Source organism: Heloderma suspectum, chromosome 7, assembly GCF_057233095.1.
Source record: "Heloderma suspectum isolate Gila_16-S chromosome 7, 16-S_ref, whole genome shotgun sequence".
Classification (NCBI taxonomy): domain Eukaryota; kingdom Metazoa; phylum Chordata; class Lepidosauria; order Squamata; family Helodermatidae; genus Heloderma; species Heloderma suspectum.
In genome coordinates this window covers 33,254,052-33,269,233 of record NC_139464.1, presented here as the reverse complement: position 1 = coordinate 33,269,233, position 15,182 = coordinate 33,254,052, and the positions used below count along the sequence as shown (strand labels likewise).

Here is a 15,182-nt window from a genome sequence, read left to right as displayed (position 1 = left end):
ATTTTCTCTAGCAACTCTAAGGAACAGGCATTCTGCGCCTTGTATTCCCATAACTATAAAAGGAATGGAAGAAAATATGGTTTATCCCAAGGTAATAGCTTTTATTTAACACTAACAGTTTCTCCAATATCTCTCTATTGCATTTTCTACTTTTATCATAAAAGAAATATAAGATCAGTAACACAAAGAGTTTAATTCTAAGAAGACTGGGCTCTGCTATAACCAAATCACGTTTTGTTCCCTGTGCTATGCTACTACATTAACTACCTTTCCAGCATCCTCCACAGACTAGGGAAAAGGGTTAACCAGTTCACCAGCTCTGCACACACACACACACACACACACACACACTCTCTCTCTCTCTCTCACACACACACACACACACACACACACACTGTCTCTGTCTCTCTCTCTCTCTCTCTCACACACACACACACACACACACACTGTTGTATTAATAATGCCAGTGCTAGTCTGGATCAATAAATGCTCTGCCACTTTAAGGCTGTCCAGAAAGCAACCCTGTTAAACCTCAAGACAGGAAAATTGCATCAGACAAGCCCATCCCCATCTGTAACCAGGAAGGTTTTCTTGAAGTCAGCTTCGATCTTTACAGCTTCTGTATTATGTCCCTGGCCTGAAATTGGCCAGCACTCTTTGATCCCGTAGGATCCTCAGGAGCCATGTAAGATAACGCTAACACTGGCAGAATGGAAATAGGAAGTTGCTTTATATGGTGCCAGACTATTTGGTCCATTCAACCCAGTACTGCCTGCTCTGACCAGCAACAGCTCTCCTAGGTCTCTGGCAGACATCTTGCCCAGCCCTACTGCCTGATATTATAAATAAAGTCGCCAGTGTTACAGTGCCCTTATACAAATGTATGGGGCAAACACACTTGGAATACTGTGTACAATTCTGCTCACCACACCCTTGGAAAAGGGTCCAGAAATGGGCAACCAAAGTAATCAAGGGGCTGGAGTAACTCCCCTTGGAGGAAAGGTTACAGCCCTGGCCCAACATGTCTTGTGGCTTGAGGCGAAAATACGCACCCCTACCTTGTGCCCCTTCTCCCCAGCCTCAACCTTTCCTGGATGAGGGGCTGTTGCAAGAGCTCAGCTAGCCAGCCCGGTCTCTCCAGAGCCCCACAGTTGCAAAGGTAAGGGGAAGAGAAGGGCGATGTGAGGGAAACAGGGAGGGTGGGTGCTCCAGAGAACTGATTGGATCCTTTGCTGTACTGAAGCTACTAAATTTCTGCAGAAGCCAATGGTTCCAGCTTGGGGCAGTAAAATCAGATGCTGTGTGAAATACCAGTATTTCACATGGAGCTCTTTCTTCCCTTCCTTCTCTCTCTTCAAAATTTAATTGCAAGAAAGCTTCCAACAGTGGGCATGTAAGAGCAGAAAAGTAGGGGGAGAGAGGTTTTTTGCACCTCACATCTTCTGATTAGGATCTCTAATCCCCTTTGTGCTTTGACATATTTTACTTTTTGTTTTAATCTTTGAGAAAAGGAAACTTTACGCATGGCTAGCACAAAAGCCACTGGACCTAACTGTCTGAACCTTGGCAGGCTCAGTCAGCTCCATAGAGGCTGCCAGGTCCCCAAATTCCATGCACATATGTGGAAGCACAAAAAACATATAGCTCTTTGCTGTGACAGATCTTCTTGAAAAAAGCAAATTTTGCCTGTGACTAACACAAAAGCCACCAGACCTAACTGCCTGAAATTGGGCACATTCAATCAGTTCCATCAGGGGTTACCAGGTCTCCAAATTTCATGTATTTATCACACAAACTAAAAAAGTTATGGCCGTTTCTGTTTTCCAATGCAAATCAATGGGAAAATGTACAAAAAAATGCCAATTAGGACAGTTCAAAAGATCCAGGGCACAGCTCAAAAAAAGATCCAGGGCCCGTGCCCAGGTGAGCTCTTCTCTAACAACAACCCTGGCTTCAGACAAGTTGCTTGGGGGCGGGGGGCTCCTGACAGCCCTCCTTTTTAGGGGCAAGAAGGGCAGCAGCTTGAGATCTCTTCCTTCTCCTCTCTGCTCACTAGTAAAAGGAAAAAAACTCCACTGGCTCAGTGCTCACAGAAGTCTCATTTCTGAGAACTGGCGCACACATACACACCCCTCATGTGCTGATTGCTGTGAGCGTGTCGGAGCCATAAACCTGATGGCAATCCACACTCATCCCCAAGGACAACCTGGTGCCCTCCAGAAGTTTTGGACTTCAACTCTCACCAGCCCCAGGCAGCACGGCCAACAGTCAGGAATTCTGGGAGTTATAGTCAAAAAGATCTGGAGGGCACCAGGCCCAAGGCTCTTGGATAAAGCCTGCCAGAATTCTATCTGAACTCTCACCTCCCCTCTTTTCAGTTTCTTCCCCAATGTTGATAAAGGCAGTCTTCCCCAGTGTGGCACCCTCCAGCTATCTTAAACTACAGCTCCCATCATCTCCAGCCAGCATTCCATACTGTCAGGGATGATGGACACTGTAATCCAAACACATCTGGAGGGCACTACATTGGGGAAGGCTGTTTTACTGGGCCAAACTAGGCACAGTATTAAATGTGTGTTTTTATGTAAACATCAGCTGTCAGAGCTGATAATTGCCAGGGTCACACCAGGGGTGGAGGGGAAACCAAACCCTCTCCTCCTTTGAGGAAAGTCCCTCTTCTGAAGCCAATATGGCACCAATGGTGGATTTCCTCCCAATGCAAAAAGCATCTTCAGAAGAGGAATCTTCCTCAGGACTGTAGCAGGCAGAGGAATGGGTTAAACTCCCCCTCCCTGCCAGCTGAAATCCCTGATACATCACCCATCTCGGCTGTTTACTTAAACAAAACATCCATTGCACCTTAAATGCAAAGATGCATGTAACATCATGTCTAGTTTAGTCCCAAGATAACCATATGCATGCCAACTTGCACTCCTTGCAGCAAAGGCGGGATACAGATGCTTAAATAAACTATTAGCTATGGGTATCCATGACTAGAAGCTGATTTGCAGACTTATTTTTGAGGTAGTAAAGTCCTTGTGCCATGATTGTACCACCTCATTTTCACAGAAGGGGCTGTTTTATGTCTCAAAAGTTGTTCAAAAGTAGCCTTTTCTCCAACTTGGTTACTTCCCCATTTTTCACACAGGAGTTACTTCAAATAAACAAGCTTCTCACTTTAAAAATTCAAGTTTAACCACCACCCTCATGTGTTGGGCTCAGACCATTTCAACAAGGGCTTGAGAATACAAAAAGGAGCAAACTATATCAATGTGCTCCCTTAGATAAGGTCTATAACTCCAATTAAACCTGTAGGAAAAATAGGAGCATGCTAAGTTTATACCGCTTGCTGTTATTTTGTTCAAGCAATGCTGTTACACCAATTCACCTCTTTTGCAATGACATCAATAGGAATAAACCTGTATGTGAATCGCCCCCGTGACATATTACAAATCAAGACCAGCAGGCTGACATTTAAAGATCATTGTAAACCTTGGAAAACACAGCTTTATAAACAGAGCTAAACACCAATACACATTTAACTACAGCAGCACTAGGAGAAAAAAGACAATGTTGCCATAAATTCAGCTTCGGTTTTCCAGTATACATGTTTACAAGGTATGATTGACATATCTCTGCTTCGACACCTCTAGATGTCTATATTACTCTTTACACCATAGTACTATACCTAGGACTGCTGTCTTGTTGGCATGTTCCACAGGTGGAAGACAAGGGTTCAAAAGAGAAAAACAAACTTTTCATCTTGTTTTTGTGTCGTTGGTGTATGGCAGTCACAGCATGAAAACAGCAATGCGCTGGTAAATGTCAAATTTGCTTGCATTAGAGGGATATATTTCTACATAATCAACACAAAGCTGGAGCTGCTGCATTGTCTTCTAATGCGATGAGCGTGGGTCCTTGGGCACTACTTGTTTAACAATACAATACCCTAAAGTTCAATAACAGACTGCAAAAGCCAACTCAGAATTATAGCAGTCGCAATTGTCAGTCAAAGCAGATCTTGAGCAGCTAGGCAAGTTAAACAGTGACTAAAGTGTGTTTGTGAGACAATTCAATCAATTTTTTGCAATACAAATGTGCTTTTGAAAAGCTTTCATTCCATTTTTATAACCTGCAAATAAGAAAAAGAGTAAGAATAATTGTGCGCCAACATTGAATGACAGAGATAAATCTTTCTCTCAGCTAGGCTCTCCAGTACCAGAAGTGAACTGGGCTGGGAGGACACTGCTTAAAGCAATGGAGTACATAATGGAGTAAAGGGAGGTACAGCAGGGAGGAGGTGCAGGTTCTGCTTTCTGACCCTGTACACTCCTTTTTGTGGAACCATTAGATCCGCCCCGCCCCCCACATCCTTGTCTTATAGGCAAAGAAAGCAGACATGTGCACTAAATAAGTTGTCTTATACCAGACTATTTGTCCATCTAGCCCAGTATTGCCCACTCCAGTGGTCTTCATTATTTTTCAATAGTGGGAGCCACTTTGGCAAAAAAAAACCCAAAATCAGCGTGAGAGTTGCTCTTCCCCCCTCCCTTGCTTCTGTCTCCCTCCTTCCCCCGTCCACCTTCCAGTCACATCTGTCTCCCCCTCCCTCCATGTTCATCTTTCCCCCTGGCTGCCCAGTCAGTCCTGTCTCCCTCCTCTCCTTCTGCATCTGCCTCTCTCTCCTCCCTACTTACTGCACTGCTGCTCCGCATTCTGAAGTGCAGCTGAGCTCTCTGAAAAGGTGAGGCCAGCACAGCTCTTCAGAGAGGTGACCACCCACAAATGCCTGGCTCCAAGGGGTCCTTTCTCAGTGTCAGGCAGTGTCCAGGGACACCCCTCCTTCCACAAAGGGAGAGAGCATGGCGGCTGGTCCTCCCGTTGGGAGGAGTGTGCAGTTCGCCACTCCTCCCGCTCCGCCACCTGAGCTCTGGTGAGCCACCAGCAGCCCACGGGCCTTGCAGGGAAGATCATGGGTCTATTCTGACTGGCAGTGGCTCTCCAGGTACAGAAAGGTCTTTCCCCATCACCTGTTACCTAATCCTTTTAACTGGAGATACTAGGGACTGAGGGGCCGCGGTGGCTTAGTGGTTAAGACGCTGAATTGCAGACCGGAACGTCAGCAGGTCAGCAGTTCGAGAACCGAGTGCTGCGTGACGGAGTGAGCTCCCGTCTTCAGTCCTAGCTTCTGCCAATCTAGCAGTTCGAAAGCAAGAAATTGCAAGTAGATAAATAGGTACCGCCTCGGCGGGAAAGGTAACAGTGTTCCGTGCACCTCGGTGTTCAGTCATGCCGGCCACATGACCACGGAAGCATTTTCGGACAGTGCTGGCTCTTCGGCTTAGAAATGGAGATGAGCACCACCCCCTAGAGTCGGACACGATTGGTTGGGGACACCTTTACCTTTTTACTAGGGACTGAACCAGAGGCCTTCGGCATGCAAAGCATCTGAGCTATGGTCTAATGACTAGGGTAACCTATGGCCCACCACTCTAGGATAATATCCAAGTTTCAAGACAGCATGTCCCTGAATAAAATGTGTTGGGAAGCAAGAAGGTATCTGATTAGCAGGAGGTATCTGATTAGCCAACATGGGAAGCAGGATACTGGACTACATAGATCTTTGGTTTAATCTAGTAGGATTCTTATGTTCTTATTTGTGAAATTTTTGAATGTTTCTTTAGTATGCCTACAACTGTTCTAGATGAAACTTCTCTCTCGCCCTCTGTTGCTCTACATCTACCCTTTCAGCTCAGATTCTTGCTCCTGTCTCCTAGAGTTCCAGCAGAGTGTGTTGCCCTAGATGTTACGGAAGGGGAGCTACACGCACAATTGCCTTTTTCAATTGGCAGCCACACATTTGCCCTCTTTTCTAATTTGGACCTTTCTGTTTGACTGGTACAGAAAGGTCTTTCCCCATCTCCTGCTACCTGGTCCTTTCAACTGGAGATGCCAGCAGTTTAACCTGGGATCTTCTGCATGCAGAGTATATGCTCTGCTACTGAGCTTTTAAAAATTCTGCTCTTAAAATAAAAATTTGGACACCCACTGATATTGGATCTTTCTTATCCTGGACACCAAGGACTAGCAATGTCTCTCATTTTTGTTACAAATATAGAAGGGGTGGGCAACTTGTGGCCCTCCAGATGCTTTGGCTTACAACTCCCATCAGCCCTAGCCAGCATAGCCAATGGTGAGAGACAATGGGAGTTGTGGGCCAAAACATCTGGAGGCCATAGATTACCCAGCTCTGAAATATAGGGTTGTATCCAACGTTAGTCCTACTTAAACTAGATCCATTGAAATGTTGTATACAGCCAAATGGCCCTGCTGGCTGGGAATGATTTAAATTCCACTCCAGCACCTCTGGAGGGCACCAGGTTGGGAAAGGCTAGCTTAGCTGATAAAAACTCAAACATGCATTTTTCCCATCAACTATCATATTCAGAGCCATGCAGTTAACATAAGCCTTGAATGAGAATCCCCTGTAGGCAACAGGTATATGAACAGGTAAATGGGGCTTGTCCATGTGTCCCTTGGCAGTTAAGCTGTGTCCTGTTGTCTTTCAACAATGAAAAGATGTTTCTTACGTGCACAGAGCTGCAGAGGGAGATGATGAATTCATTCTCCAGTCACCTGGTGCTGGAGTTTTTACCAGTGTACTGACTTCAAGGACAAGCCCTGTGTTTATCTTACAGGCATATGGTAAATGTCACTGCTTCCAGCTGCATCCAAAAATCCACTACTCTAATTTTTTCCCTCTTTTTGAAAAAAGCCACTGGGATCAGCATCTGACACACAGAGGTAGGCTGCAATCCTATACACACTTACCCGGGAATAATTTACCCATTGGCCTTATTTCTGGGTAGACCTTCACAGAATTGTGCTGTTTGTATAGGTTCACCTTTGCCCATTTAAAAGGTGTGGTAATAAGCATAAAGTGAATCAATAGGCACCCTGATACCATTTAAAATCTTTTTCGACAATGTTTGGTGTGTTTCAGCTTAGAAAAAAGGTGGGTGGAGGGCAACTGAAAGAGGTGTATAAAATTATGCATAGCATGGAGGAAGTAGATAGGGAGAAGCTTCTCTCTCTCTCTCTCTCTCTCTCTCTCTCTCTCTCTCATAGTACTCCAATAACAGACAAAGAATCCCATGAACGTGATTGGTGAGAGAGTCAGGACAAATAAAAGGAAACAGTTCTTTGCTCGGTGCATAGTTAAACTCTGGAATTCGCTACCGCAAGATGTAGTGATGGCCACCCTCTCAGATGGCTTTAAGAGGGGATTAGACAAATTCATGGAGCTACCAGTGGCTACTAGTCATGATGGCTATATAGTTCCTCTAAGATCAGACGCAGTGTGACTCTCAGCACCAGTTGCTGGAGAACACAAGTGGGAGGGTACTGTTGCCCTGGTCGTGGGCTTCCCATAGGCATCTGTGGCAACAGAACACTGGACTATACAGGCCTCTGGTCTAATCTAGCACAGCTGTTCACAGACTGAGGCTCCAGAAATGATGACCTCATACACACAGCAAACTACACATTACACAGAATGAAGAAACAGAATTCAAATCAGGAGAGGGGAGGGCAGGCTGGAGTTATCCTCCCCCCAATAAAAATAAAAATAAAATCCTTGTGCGTAGCAAATTAGCACCCTAGAAGAAAGGTTTAGCATAACTTACTCCCCAATGTGCTAGTTTGTACTTGCAGTGAATACATGTTCCCATTGGGAAGCATTCAAAAATATGATACACCCCTCACCTGCAGTTTGAAAAGATAATGTCCAAGGCTCTTCTACCTCAGTCACTGACCTGGTTCTCATGTAACCCCGGTTCCTGGGTTATTTAACCTAGGAATTGCCACAGCTGAGCAGGAGCGAGCAAGCACACTGCTGCCTCCCGCACACTCATCACTTCCACTTTCAACCAGCAACCCAAGAACACTGGGTTGCTTAACCCATAAACAACCCAGATTTCCTGTGTTCGGATGTCACAGTTAACAACCCTGGAATTGGGCATTCCTGGGTTGTTGATTTAAAGCAGAAGTGGCAAGCACACAGGAGGCAGCCCGCTAGCTGACTCCCACTCGGGCATGGCAATTGCTAGGTTAAATAACCCAGGAATTGCCTTTATGTGTGAACCATCTCAATGCATGTAGAAGCTGTAAGAAGCAACTTGCCGCATGAAACCACACTCAGCTATTTGCTACCATGGCATGGCACCTCAGTCACCTTATGTAGAGTGCCAGATGTATGTTCATGCACCAAAGGGCACTCTGACTCCAATGTACATTGTCCATCTTCTGCTTAATAGGTCTCCTTGAAGGAAATAGCCTAACATCAAAAAAACTACCTTTTTTGGCACATGGAACAAGCTGGCATAGGCTTATGCCTGAAAAGGCACAAATAGTAAAACACCCAAACTTTGTATACAAACATTAGCCACATATTACTATTATTTATGACTGCTGTTGCCGCCTTGGTGCTACTACTTCAGTGTATTTGAGTTATTTCATACCAATTTTATCTACTTCCCACACAAATCTTATTTTACATTCGCCTGCTGTTTAATACCAAAAATAATTAAGCTATCAGAACTGTCAAAGCATTTTTGAACACAATAAACACTATGCTGTGGTTTCAGATCTCATACATTTGCTTAGCGTGAAGCAAGTAAAGTTGCTCCCATTATCATTTCTGTCATCAGTTAGAACACATCTCACCCTGGACCAATGGTTACTAGATAGTTGCAATTGGTACTTCTTATAATGTGTGTGTTAATTCAGCCCTTAGGGACTTTGGTGACCTTGCACTGATCAGGGCCGGCCTTAATGTAAAGCAACATGAAGCCAATGCTTCTGGCCACAGATTCTGATGCACAGAGCAAGGGAGGGGGTGGGACCATTTCTCTTATCCCAATTGTACGCCTTCAAACCAGTGTTTTTCAGACACGCTTTTTTTTGAAACACACTAAATACACAGCTGTTACCCATTCCTTGCAAGCAGTCTGGAAGGTATTTTCCCTTTCAGGATAAACACTTTCCTTGTTGTGATAACTGCACTTCCCCACAACTGAATGCACTATATTTTGTACCTTGGAAAATATCAGCCCTTCCCCAAGAAAGCACATACATTGCATTCGTAATTGCTGTATGGACTGTATGCTGTGCAAGTGCAACAGGAACCTACTATGGCATGCATGGTAACAAGGGACACAATTCCACCTTCCTTTATGCACATATTTTCTGACTCTTAGGACCCTCACTCTCGGAAGCCCTGAACTCGGGAGCTTCTGAGCTTCGTATGCCCTGCTGGGCTGAAGCCAGCAGGGCAGGAGGAACGATGGAAGTGATCTTCGCCTCCCTGTTCTCTGATCTCTTGTATTTTCAGTAGACGAGCTTTTCAGCCCATCTAGTGAGGCTGCTTCAGAGGGGGAATGGAAGGAAGCTGGAAGCGGCTCAGGATAACTCTTATCCTGGCCTCTCCGTCTCCTCCCTTCCCTGCCCACTGGAACACCCCCTTTCCTGATGCTCCAAGGTTGCTTTTCTGAACTTGGAGAGGCAGCCGGCACGATTCTCTCTGCACCATCGGCGATGCGGAGGAGTCTGAGGTCAGATCTCCAACTCCCCCTTCTGAGGTCGGAGCACTGTCTCCAGTCGCGGAGGGGTTTTATGACCCATCCTATAGTCCCTGGGATGCTCTCACAGGGACCATAGGATTGCTCTCTTAATTTGTTAAAAAGTTACTTTCTTGTTTTACAGGCTCCACCTTCTTTTACTGTGTGACTCTTATTTTTGGCAAATACCAGCAAAGAGATCCCCAAGAATGCCCTACCATTTTGTGAATCTTTCACCTCCACTGATTTGTTAAAACAACCTTGTAAAAAAAGCAACATTAACTTAAGAAAAAATAAACAAAACTTATTTTGAATTATTTACTTAAATATCAACTTTTAAGTTAGTACACAAAAGTAACATCAACAGATTGCTGCCTTCAAACATGGATCTTTTATATACTTCTTGTTCCATATAACTGATAAATAAGTTCTAGTCCTCCAAAAATTTCTGAATGGTTTTAAATGGCTATGAGAAATTGCTGGAGTATTAGTCATTAACATAACGTACCAATCCTTCTGAAGCCAATCTCTAAACAAAGGTATTTTGCTACTTTTCAGGGGGCGGGGTGCAACCATTTTTGTCACTATTAAAATGTTCGTTTCCAAGGCTGCAGACCTATACATAAACTTTCTTGGGTCCCACTGAGTGGGACTTACTTCTGAGTACATATGCATAGGACTGGGCTGTAAAACCTAGTGTTCTTCTTACACAGCCTCTAGTGTAACTTAAATTAAAGAGAAGTAGCTTGGGTGTTAATATCATGCCATCCCCTATTACCTTTTATATTACTTCTTTAACAAATTTTCACCTCCATTTTAATTTAGTTCTTGGACGGCTGTGTTTTCCCTCATTACTGGGACGCATTCTTTTTTGGTTTGCCTTCAAAGACAGCTGAATACCTTCCATCCAGTCGCCCATCAAGCACATTTATATCACGCTATTGTCTTTGAAAGGCAATGTGATGAAGGATTTGCACAAGAACTCAAAACTAGGATGGATCATCCATTCACTAATTTCCGGATAACCCTCTAAAGTTGCAACTCTCTATGTTTTTCCCTAGCAGAGCTCTTACCTTTTAAAAGCCGCCTCACACACAGTTGACATGGAGGTGGAATGACAGGAAAATCTTCATCTACTAAATTTCTGCTTGTCGGGCAACAGTTAAAAGCATGGGAGCCCTGCTGCCTGGGAGGGTGGGTGGGTAGCTACTAGCTGGCAATTTTATTAGCCACTGGTTGCACTGAGTCCTTTTCATCATGTTCTTTCCTTCCCACGCCAGAGGCCTTTAAAAGCATACTACAAGCCTGTACAATCCTGCTCCTTCCCTAATTTTGCCAGCCCCAAGGGAAAAAGGAAGAATCCGTAATACCAGCAGAGTCGTTTTGTCATCTATTCATTTATAACCCCAAATGGGCTTTTTCTCCCCTTCCTCTAAGTCTTTAGTGAGATAATCAGGACAGAATGTGAAAACATCACCCCTTTTGGGTGCAAACCCTATGCATATTTTTAAAAAAGTCATACAACTCCCAGCATACCCCAGCCAGCCATTAGCAATTTACTCTGAGAGTAGCTCTGCACTCTATACAGCAATTGCGCTCACCATATGCACATATCACTATTTTCCAGCAGCAAACATGTGAAGTAGCCTTCCCCAACCTGGCCATGCTGACTGGGGGTGATGGACATTGTATTCCAACATATCTGGAGGGCATCAGGCTGGGGAAGGCTGTTATAAAATATGAAAGATAGACAGGGTCACTTAAAACACTTAAAAACAGGGCACCAGGACTCTCAGATGTGTGTGTACATGCATGTTTAAGGACAAATACATGCCTCGCATTCACACTTGCTCAGTGGGAGGCTGGTGGCTCTGATGTCAGTGGGGCGGTAGATCCGCTCTGGGTTTCAGTCAGAACTCCAAAGGAGCTATCCAAAGGGCACCTTGGATAGCTCCTTTAGAGTTCTGACTGAAACCCGGAGCGGATTCATCACCCCACTGACATTGGAGCCACCAGCCTCCCACTGCGCTTGCTCATACGCACCCATAAACAGAACATCATGGAGGAAAAGTCAGTGGAAGAAAACATGCTTTCCATGCAAAAGGTGCTAAGTTCAGTCTCCAGCATCTTCAGACAGGGCTGGGAAGGTTGTCTGGATGAAACCTTGGAGAGCTGTTGCCAAAGGAAACTTCCTAGGTTCCTTCACTTTATGCATATGTTGTGGGAGGCAAGGGTGAAACAGCAGTGTAACCATCACAAATACCGCTGCAGCATAAAGCAGGTGCTGTTACACTCGTGTCCTAATTATGCCGCCCTGAGATCTTAATGATATAGGGAGGGATAGAAATGTTTTAAATAAATAAATACCCAATGGAGCACCTCTCCTGGCATGAACTGACTCGTATACTACGTTCAGCATATAAGGCCCTCCTCCAGGTGCCTCCTCCAAGGGAAGCTCTGAGGGTGGCAACAAGGGAGAGGACCTTCTCGGTGGTGGACCTCCAGTTACAGAATACTCTCCAGCGAAGCCCACCTGACCCCAACACTGTTATCTTTTCAGCACCAGGTTAAAACTATCCTCTTCTCAGGCATTTGGCAGCATACGATGAGTTTTATCAGGTCCTGGACTCTTTGGCTGATAGTTTAAAATTGTTTTTAGATATATATTGTCTCTGTGTGTGTGCTGTCTGTTTATATGTTTTTATGTAAATGGTTTTACACTTTACATAATGTGTTTTTAATGGTTTTTAATTTTTGTGAACGGCCCAGAGAGCTTCAGCTATGGGGTGGTATAGAAATGTAATAATATAAATAAATAAATGAAAGAGTACCCCTTCCTGTGTTATCTTCATGGTGTGGGAACCAGTGCAACGCCAAAGGTAAAATGAGAAGAAGCCTAGGGCCATGTGGGAGGAACTCTTGCTGCAACCCCTCCAAATGCCAAGATCACCCCTCCCAAAAACTGGAACAATACTATGGAGCAGTATTATTTATTACATTTTCATCTCACCCTTCCACCAAGCAACTCAGGACAGTCTTCCCCTCCCATCTTTTTTTTTTTTAAAGTCTACACAACAACCCTGTTAGGTGGGTTAGGCTGAGAGATATTAAGTGGACCAAGGCGATCCAGTGAGCTTTATGGCTAAGTGGAGATACAACCTCAGGTCTCCCAGGTCCTAATCCAACATTCGCTAGCCAGTACATCACACTGATCCGGTTCTCGGGATGAGACAACCCAAGAACAGACCACAGACAGGCTCTGGGTTGTTGAAGAAAAAACAGTCCAGAGTCCTGGGTTTAGATGTCAGGGAGAACAACCCACAGATGGGGTGTCCCTGAGTTGTTTCGCGCACTGGGGGCGGGCGAGTGGTTGAGAGCCAACACACTCACTTGCTCCCCAACGACCCACATGAAACAAACTGTAGGGTGCTTCATCATGCGAACCTCATCACTGGGTCTGGTTGCAAAAGTAACATGAGAAGTCCCCCAAGAGATAAACAACCTCAACCTGTCCCCAGGTGGCAAAGAAACAAAAACAGAAAGTTTGCAGAAGTTACGCTTTCTCTTCTCCTTTCCTCCCTCTTCAGACACTACATATCAACAGTACAGCGCTCAGCCAGGAGCACAAGTAACCTACCATTAAAGCAAACGTGTCCTTATTAGTATTACTTACTATTAAATTTATATCCTGCTTTTTTCCTCTTGCATAGAAATCAAGGCAGCTTACATAATCACCATCCTCTCCATTTTATCCTCATAACAACCCTGTGAGGTAGGTTAGGCTGAGAGTTAGTGACTGGCCCAAAGTCACCCAGTGAGCTTCACGGCCAGGTGGGAACTTGAACCCAGATCTCCAGAGCCCCAGTCCATGACCCTAACCACTACACCACATTGGCTCAATAATTATTATAATTATCAATTTAATTTAGAAGCATAGCAAACCAACCACAAGGGAAAGCAAATCATTTTTTGAAAACAACAGAATAAGCCTACATCACGCAGCTTTAACTCAACTTCATTCACTCTCCAGGACAAAGTGCTGCAACCATAATCATCATTTTTGGATAGTTTTGCTCTTGTCCTACTTATTAAGTGATTTAGAAGTGGGTGGAGCCCCCCCTTTCCCCCTCTTTCTTCCAGCTACTGGACACAGGGCATCCCTGGAGGACCTCTTCCACGTGTTCCCATAAAAAAAGAAGGCATTAAACTCTCTAAACCCCCCTCCCCCACTGAAATATATCGTTAATTTTGTATCCCACTGAACGAACAGAACACCAACTGGCTCCTTAATCCGACGCCTTCCAATGCAAGACTCCTTAATTCATCAAGCCTCCAAAAGCTCCTTTACCTTGAAAGCTGCACCACGTTTCGTCCATAAGTTCCTGGTTGTCTGGTCCTCGACTAGGAAATGCATTATTTGCATGCTCAGAAGGAGTGGCGAAGAAAGTGGGATGGTTTCTGGGTTCTCTTTTTCAGAAAAAGCTTTCTCTGATGAGGGACAGGTGTTTCGAAATTAACCGTAACGCGAGGCTAAAGAGCAAGAAAACGCTGGAACTACTGTTCCTAGCATGCTTTGTGGAAAAAAAATTTCTTCCCTCGGTGCACAATGGATTGTGGGAGTTGTAGTGCTAGCATTGCCACACTCTGTAGGAAATAAAAGGAGGAAAATATCATACGTTACTACGTTTTGTTAAAAAACAAAACCAGATTGCATCCGTGCATGGGTAAGGGAGACTGCAATTATATTTTGCATGTATTTTTACAGTTCAAAAATAATGTCTCAATTGTGCTGGAATTTTATAATATTTTCTTTGCACTTTATTTGGTTTTTAAAAAACTCTCAACCTCCGTCCATTAAAAAAAAAAACTCACTTATTTTAAGTCATTTTATTATTTTGTATTCTTAAATAAAGTACACAACAATGCATACACCTGCCTTAATACAAAATATACTTTTCTACTATAATAATTAAAATAAATGAGTTATGTGATTAGAAGCAGGCACCTTCCTTTGCCAATACTCATTAAAAGGTTTCCAAACTAGTAAGAACCTATTCTGGTTTTGTCTTCCTTCTTCTACTCTTCCATAATTAGTCAGTTTAAGCATAACCACATGACCTTATATTTTAGCTTCCTATTCGTTAACATTAGGAGTCAATGCCATTTCCATTTTTAAAGTATCCGATGTATGTAATTAATATATTGCTCTCATGTAGGGTGACCAAAAGGCAATGGGGTAAGCAAAAGAGATGTTGGATTTTCATGTAGGGTGGTCTGTCAGAGGTCAGTCCTCTGTTGGAAGGTGTCCTCTATTGGAAGAGCCGTCCAGTCCGAGTCAGATTTAAAGATAAAGGACCATAAGAAGGGGGATTAGGGGTCTTGAAGTTGCCCATCAACAGTTAGCGCCTCGTTACAGAGCCAGCAGGCAACCAGGTTATCGGGGCACATCTTCCCCACTATGGTGAGATGCATTGTATTTCTATTTAAATTATAGTCCTTTTGTCCAAATCTGCGTCTCTATAGATAAATCAGCATATGCAATTTTTATGCAGCCCTATCTACCCT

The 15,182-nt window shown here is 44.2% G+C and overlaps 1 protein-coding gene across 1 annotated transcript in view; it reads right to left on the bottom strand.

The window, feature by feature from the left end:
• TBXAS1 (thromboxane A synthase 1) overlaps positions 1–14,009 on the bottom strand; it is a 353,264-nt gene extending 339,255 nt beyond the window's left edge. The window contains exon 1 of the mRNA XM_084809555.1: positions 13,966–14,009. The gene's annotated coding sequence lies outside the window, so the exon portion shown is untranslated. The remainder of the gene's footprint in view (positions 1–13,965) is intronic.
• Between the last annotated feature and the right edge of the window lie 1,173 nt (positions 14,010–15,182).